We start from the raw sequence: 8,441 nt of genomic DNA on the forward strand, positions 1-8,441 counted from the left end.
TTTGCTTCTACAAAACCCCATTAACCTTTTAACAGCCTGAACTGGGGTTTGAACCTTAAACCTCAGGTTCTGCGAGATTTTATCTAGACACTAGACCAACGAGGTAGTGAGTCAAAAATATGTACATATCTCGAAAACAGGCGAAGAAATTGGGTAATTTTTAATCGTTACAGTCACTGTGCTATGAGGAGTTCAAGGCATTCTTAGCAGCGTCAATGTTAACAAATAATATTCGTTTATCCGCCAGAATAAGAAAAAACTTCATAAGAAAAATAATTAAAGTCACGAACCGTAATAAGATTAAATTGTTTTTCCTAACACTTAATTTACTTAATCTTGAGTAAAAAAACGTTTAATGTGATTGTTTAATTCTGAAATATCTTGGTTTAAATATTAACAGACTAAAGTTTTTCTTTAGCTTGATCACAAACATTACTTTATATAATATCTTTTATACACACACACACACACATATAGATTTAAACATTTTTTTTCTTTCAAATCAAAATATACTTTATTCAAGTAGGCTTTTACTAGCACTTTTGAATCTTCATTTAACAAACTATTTAAAGTAAAGCTATTTGGGTTCGGAATGTAGATTCTACCGAGAAGAACCGGCAAGAAATTCAGTAGTTACTCTTTTTCAACATCTAAAAATACAGTAATGTTAGTTAAATACAATTATATATGTATGTTATGTCTCCTGCCTGGAAGTCAACAAGCATTAACTCCACGCTTTTTTATCATCAATATACTCTTGTATCGAATAATATGCCTTCTTTACCAATGTATTTTTTACAATTGACTTGAATCTATGAAACGGCAAAGTTAAAAATGTCTTTGTTTGTTAATCTCGTAAAATCTACTGAAATTATAGGTAGGAGACCATCTACGAACGATTCCGCATCGATTGGACACGGACTATTGATATTTTGTATTCCGTTGATCTTTCCCCTTTTTCAGATTTCAAATTAATTTAATGGGAGCCAGTACAAGCAAGTAACATGTCATATAGGTAGGTACAGGCTCATCCTTCAAAACAAACGAGAGGACAAAACAAGAGGCGGAACTTAACAATATTATGTATTCCTGTTTTTTGATAGAACATACACATGTGATAAGTGGGTGGTACCTACACAGAAGGGCTTGCACAAAGCACTAAAACCTGACTTGTTGCTTGCACCCGTTAACGCTCTACCGCCATGGTGGCCGTAACGTGATATTATATCGTCTATAACTATTATCAACAAATGGGCTTATCCAATGCAAAAATATTTATACAAATCAGATTACTAGGTCCTGAGATTAGCATTATAATATTATTACTACATGTGACATGATTCGGTTATTATAAACGAACATCACGGGGAATGTTCCGAGGAATTGTTTGGATTAATCCCGGCTGCTGAATTTCACCTTCGGACATCTCGTCAAAATTCCAAATATCACCCGCATCACCTAGATGTTCGAAAATCCACAACAGCGCGATTTTTAAGACATTTTCTGCCTCGCACAACCACTCTGCGGAACCAGCTTTCGCCAGCGGTTTTTCCGAACCGATACGACTTGGGAACCTTCAAGAAAAGAGCGTACTCTTTCCTGAAAGGCCGGCAACGCACCTGCAAGGCCTCCGGTGTTGCAAATGTCCATGGGCGGTGGTGGTCACTTTCCATCAGGTGAGCCTCCGGCTCGTTTGCCAACTATGCCATAAAAAAAAAAATATCAAAGCTAATTATGTGGCGGGAAAGATTTGAATAGAAATGCTTCAATAATAATCTAATAAAATCGCCGGCTAAAATGTTTCGTATCTCGTGATTTATGAATGATTATGGTCTTTAAGATCTTTTATCACCAGGTCCTATTACCAAGCTTAAATAAATAAAAAATATATATCGTTCACTCTTATTTATTTAACAACATCAATCAAAGTTAACGGACAAGGTGTCTTCGTTGAACAAAGTTCTGGAATTATTTATTTTATATTGACTATTATTATTTTATATTATAATTTATGGTTACTTCGTTGGTAAGTGGACGGGCAAATAGGCCACCTGATGGTAAGTGGTCACCAATGCTTACAGATATTGACGCGTTATGAAATTTTAACCATTTCCTACATAACCAATGCGCCACTAACCTTGGGAACTGAGATGTGATGGCTCTTGTATCCGTGGCTACTTATGTATATACAAATATATCTGGTTATTTTAAAAACACAATTAAACTGGGAATATGCACGAATGGCACGTTGGTCTAGTGGCCTGATATAAGTTCAAACCCAAGGTCGGGCTGGTAACAAGTTATTGGTTTTTTGTACAAAAAAAAATCAGTAATAGCCTGGAGTCTAAAAGTTGGAAGTGTACAGAACTGTGCCTCGGAAATCACATAAAGCCTGAACTCTTTCCAGTCACGACGAATTTGCCGTCATATCTGATTACGTGAATGAGGGAATAGAGAAGGCATCTGAGCTGGTGCAAAAACTTCAGCACTATAATATGTTCTGAGTAGTTGGCTGGTTTCTCTGCGGCCATGGCTGAAGTTAGTCAGGATGACATCACCATGCATCTGATAATACATTTTCATTTGTGTTTTTTATATTATTGGATCTGTATCATAATACCATTGAACCGATTACCACGACAATTGGTATTTATAAACTGGCAGAATAATGTCAGTTGGATTTTGTTACTTATAACATAAAACATTAGGTTTTATCGAAGAGGTTTTATTCTGTAACATCGAATAGTTCCCATACCACGGCTCCGGTACCGAAAACACGACGGAGACAAGTTTATAAACCTCCCGTCACGTATCTTGGCCTCCATTCACTTCCTTACACCTGTACGACAAATGCAGTTGATATCAATACGATAATATAAAAGGACGTACGTACATAATTTTATATACAAATAATAATATCGTGGTCATAGTGACCTGATTTAGAGGTCATGCAGATGTTAAATAACCTTCCTTATTTAGAAGGCCATAGAGTTCAAATTGGCTCATGGCGATATTGCTAGGTCCCCGACTTGGCCTTGTTAAGCCCTGAAATTAATCATAATTTTCTCATAAAGTCATGCAAGATTTCAGGTGATATAAACGTAATTTAAACTCTAAGTATAATATATTAGTTACAACAATATATTAGTAATAGTTAATGAGTTATACACCTTAGTTTGGTCAACTCGTATACTACACCACACCTCATTTATTCTACTACAAAATATCAGTAATTTGATACTGTTGAGTTCCGGTTTGAAGGGTGAATGACTCAGTGAAACTATTGGCACAAGGGACATAACATCTTAGTATGTATTGCGTTGGCAATCTAAGCCATAGCTAATAATTCTTACATCATCAATGTCTAAGAACTAACATCTACCATCAAGTAGCCTATTTTCTAGTAGGCCTGTTTTAAATATTAAAAAAACAATAGTCCTAACACATAACAACACGCATCTAATAAGGAAACATGAAATTCGTGATACTAATATCCAGTTTCTGAAACATCGGCCCCAGTCAGATTAAATAATTTGGCTTTTAACTGAACGCTCATTGTTCGACTTTATGCGAATAAATAAATTGACTTTTTTGTACAAATCATGACAGTTTAAAATGGTAAAAAAGTTACTAGCAATGTTTTTACGTTGAATTGTAATTCCGATTCGATGTACCTAAAGCACCTGTTACGAGTGTAGGTACTGCGACAGGGTTTTAAACCGCTTAGATTTTTATTTACGCTATTAATCCAAGTCTTTCAACTGTAAACCTTACACTTACAGTAGATAACTTTAGTTACTTAACATCAAATACCTCATACCGATTTGGAAAAACCTGTGCAAATTCAACGAATACCGTGTTTTTGTGACCATTAAGGTATGGTTTTTGTTAAAACTAAAAAATCCATTGTATTCAATATTCCTATAAATAAAATGTCATTAGTGCCGTAATAATTTTAAATCTCCTGCAACATTATTGAAGAGTGTTGTTTTATGCCGAATGTAACAGGCATTTATAGCAATGACATTCGTTTTGCTCGTTCCCAATAGGAAACGAGCAAAACGAGCAAAAAGCAAAATAATCCGCCGATCAAAATGAATACATTTTAATCGGCGGATTGTAATCTACATGGAAAGAGATTTTGTCAATTTTTTTATTTAGCTCTTATGATAATCACTGATTGGGGGTGACTTTCTTCACCTGTCCTGTTCCAGGCAAACCTGTCCCTGATACCAGTAACATGGCCTCGAGCTGCAGTAAGCTGAAAGTAAGCGAGCACGAGACATACTAAACATTTGACATTTTTAAAAGTGTTATTAAGAATATGGAAACCTGCGATTTTGTATTTGGAGTTTGTCGATTTTATTTTGTTATCTGTGAATACAGAGACCGAAGAAAAACTACTTTCTTAATTTTTTTCAACTCTTTCGTCTGTTTATGGTCTATAAAAAACCATTAAGACGTTGATGAAGTTAAAGGCATCGCGTTGTGTTTAGGCAAGCAAAGGTAGTAAAAATGACCAGTGAACCAAATCAGAGATGTGTCGACTTGATTGTGCGCGCGCCGTGACGAGCCGATTTCACTTTACAATTCATTGCCACTTTAGAAGGGATCGTGAATTATTGTCTAAGCAAACCTTTTCTCAATATATTTCAGTAATATTATTGAAAATGTCAAATATGTTCTTTTATGGTAAAAATATTAAAAAATTCACAAAACATTCTGCCTCAAAAAAAATAGTACTGATTATATGTGTACTTTTACTGACGGTTGTATTTTTAGACGGAGTTAATGCAATGTATTTATTTGGTATTTGATTCGCAAAAAAGAATCAAAATTATACACACTTATTATATATAAAAGCAAAATATCTTTGGTTAAATAAAACATCGAAAATAATATTTCTCAGTATTGTATTATTTTTATATAACTTTTAAAATAATATATTATAGATAGGTAAAATAATGATAGATAAGTAAAATTTAAACGAAAATAAACTGTTTTTTATAAGATTATATTATTTATCACACAGTATCTAACACTATTCAATCATCAACATTGTTCAAATTAAACCTTGAAATTTCCTCATTATACCCAAACAAACACTTCAACAATTCACATGACAACAGTCCCTAAGATTTCTAATACCCGAATATGTTATGTCATATGTGACACGGATTACGAGACATGAATACGACTGTCACAGAAATCATGTAAATTCATCACGTTACAGTCACTTTCGATTGTTCCGTGTTATCTATCGCATTAAATGTTCGTACGCACGTACGTGACATCTTGGTTTTGAAGTTTATAGGGGTGCCAGTTAACTTTTTCTTTAAATTAACATCTTTTCTCCCTCATTCCTGTAAACTGTGGGAGTGATTTCGTGAAAAGTCATTTTATTTGGTGGTAGGGCTCTGTGCAAGCCATCTATGTAGGTAGCCAGTCAGCAAGCAAGCAGCAAGAGCTGGTATAACATGCAATAAGGTCATAACATCGTAGTTCCCAAAATTAGTGGAGCATTTATGATGTAAGGAGTGGTTTTTTTCACTAATTTCAATGGGTTTTCCATTTATTATAAGATATCCATTAGCACACACCATTATACTTATCTACATAGATATTCTACCTATATCATTAAATAACCTCTGTTACCCGATTTCATAGAATTAGTTACGTTTTTGGGTAAAAATGAATTGAAGAATCAAAAAGAATTAAAGACAAAGTTTAAAATTTGTCAATTTAATAAACATGATAATACCTTAGGAATAAAACAATCTTCCTCGAGCTATTTCACATAAAAAAAAATACAACAAAACATCTAGGGAGCCAACGGTAAACTAGAATCAGTATTCAATTAACACAAGAGACATAACAATTGAAACGTTGTTTGCAAGATAATATCTATATATATTCGTATATAATATATAAGTAATGTGTTTTTTTTTTAACATCAATCACGTGTAAACTACTGAACGCATCGGTATAAGACTATATATACACACAAGACTGTATCGCTACCAAATCGAAAGAAGGTATAAAAATAAACAGAGATTTAAGTTCTTGATTAAAAAATATTGATAAAACAACTGTATTCCATTTGACTACTTATATCCACTTTAATTTTACTTCCAAAATTTCAATTCGATATTATCGTTGGAATAGACTCTACATGGTTATGGTCCTTCCCCCTATTTTTAATACTACGGTAAACGGCCTAGTAACACCTATTTCATAATAAGATAAAGACAAAAAAGAAAAATATATTCAATATAAAAGAAAAGTAACACACAGAAAAAGCAGAACTGAGTGTTCTGCTTTTTCTTCTCGGTACAATCTACATTCCGAACCAATGTTTTTGCGTTCAATTTAATCCTTTAATTTGATTTTAAAGTGCTTGGAACAATTCTCTCATAAAGTATATTTTATTCTTGATATGATTTTAATGTCAATTCTTAAACCAGAGATGAATATCAAAAACCATATGACAAATTTGTATGTTTGTCTCCTTACACTCGGGGAAAAAAAACATAAGAGCCACATGACCACAGTTCTCAATAAAACAGCAACCAGTAAAAAATAAAACACTTAATATCCGTTTGAGTATTCTAATGATATAAAATGATTATTTTTCTAAGCAAAAGGATACGCCATCGGTCCACGTTGATATAAAATTTAACAATTGAGTCCTGTGGAATTTGAAGTGATGATGGCAAGGTACCTGATGGTCTGACATTGGTTCTCTGGGAGAACTAGCCTTAATGTGGGTCGCTACATGGGTTGAAACCCTGGTTCCATATCAGGGAAAGAATGTTATGAGCCATAGCCGCGTCAGAAAAGGCGAACAAACGATCCAAATATTAGTCTCCTATTCCAAACGATGTCTCTTGAAACCCTTGGATGTTGGAGTACTAGTGCAAAAACCTTCATTAAATGTATAACACTTCGCCTTATTGCCTCCACTGTTTCCTTGGCCTCCTGTTTCATTTTTTGCCCAGTTTCAATGGAGAAATGCTGCTAGCATTCATGCCGCGGTCATGATTGGTACAGTAACTATTTTTATTTTTTATTTGTATATAGTTAAGGCCTTAATAATTCTTTTGTAAATATTTTTTATGATATCAAATAAAACCTATTCCACTGAAGGAGCAAAGATAAACATGTTTGACATTGAATTGTCGCTATATCATTGGTCGAGATCTTGTATAATTGATATTCATTAGGAAACAAACAATCGTATGACGGCAAAGTTGCTATCAGAACTCTAGAAGTTAAATTAATATATATATATATATGTTGTTAAGAGTATAAGTGTCATATTATAATTGACGATATATTAATCAATAAATATTTGTAGTGCATACGGAATTCGCGTGGAATATTCGCATTTAAATCGAAGATTTGTTGATCTTTAATCCTTCTTCAATTGGAATAGGCTGTGAAAATTATAGCTAGTCATATATCTGACTCTTCAAAGTCTATGGATGTGTCACAAAAAGTTCCACAAATTTTTTTATTGTCATAAAAACAAATCAATATCGTTATTTGATTGGAGGCTAATATGACTATAAAATCAATTTAGCATTAGGAACATTTTTGCCTGCAGCCAATGAAAACCCTAAGAACAAGGAATTATAAAATCAATATACACAAGAAATACTTACGTTCTCCAGCGGTTTTTGATTCTAGTTATTTAAAAATAGTTTTTTTTTCAAAGAATATCCATACATACTTCACCATTTAGAACTACTATCGTACTAATAATTTAAACACGAAGTACTATTAATTACGTAATATTTCTTCTAAATGTTTCTAGAACATTCATGGTATATTAGTTTTGAAACAAAGAGATTATTTTCTTCACTTTATTATAGTGAGCCAAATATCTCTACATTGCATTGGGTCTCTTGATTTCTCAGATTGTATAATAACGATATGCAAGCTACTAAAACTCTAATTAAATGCGCCAGGAAACGCCCGCATATGGGAGGAAGAGGGGTTTACAGACTTAAAAAGTAACCTACGTGTTATTCCAGACCATAATCTCTCTCTGTGATAAATTTCATTCGAATTCGTTAAGCCGTTCTTTCATGATTAATTAACAAACATCCATCCATTCAGACTTTCGCATTTATAATATTAGTAAGATGAATAGGTAGTTGGGAAAATAAGTAAGCTGATGGTATGTGGTCACCATTGCTAATCGATATTGTTATATCTTTGGCACTAATAAGTTTACATCTTTTGCCTATAGTATAATACTAAGTATTACTACTTGGCGTTAAAATATATGAAGAGTGGGTGGTACCTACCCAGATGGGGTTGCGCAAAGTCCTACCACCAAGTAACATACAAGGATACATGATAACTATTTAATTTATTATATGAAGGATGGTAAAAAAAGTTTTAAATATGTTATCAAGGGTTTAATTCAGAACATA

Source organism: Vanessa atalanta, chromosome 16, assembly GCF_905147765.1.
Source record: "Vanessa atalanta chromosome 16, ilVanAtal1.2, whole genome shotgun sequence".
Lineage (NCBI taxonomy): Eukaryota > Metazoa > Arthropoda > Insecta > Lepidoptera > Nymphalidae > Vanessa > Vanessa atalanta.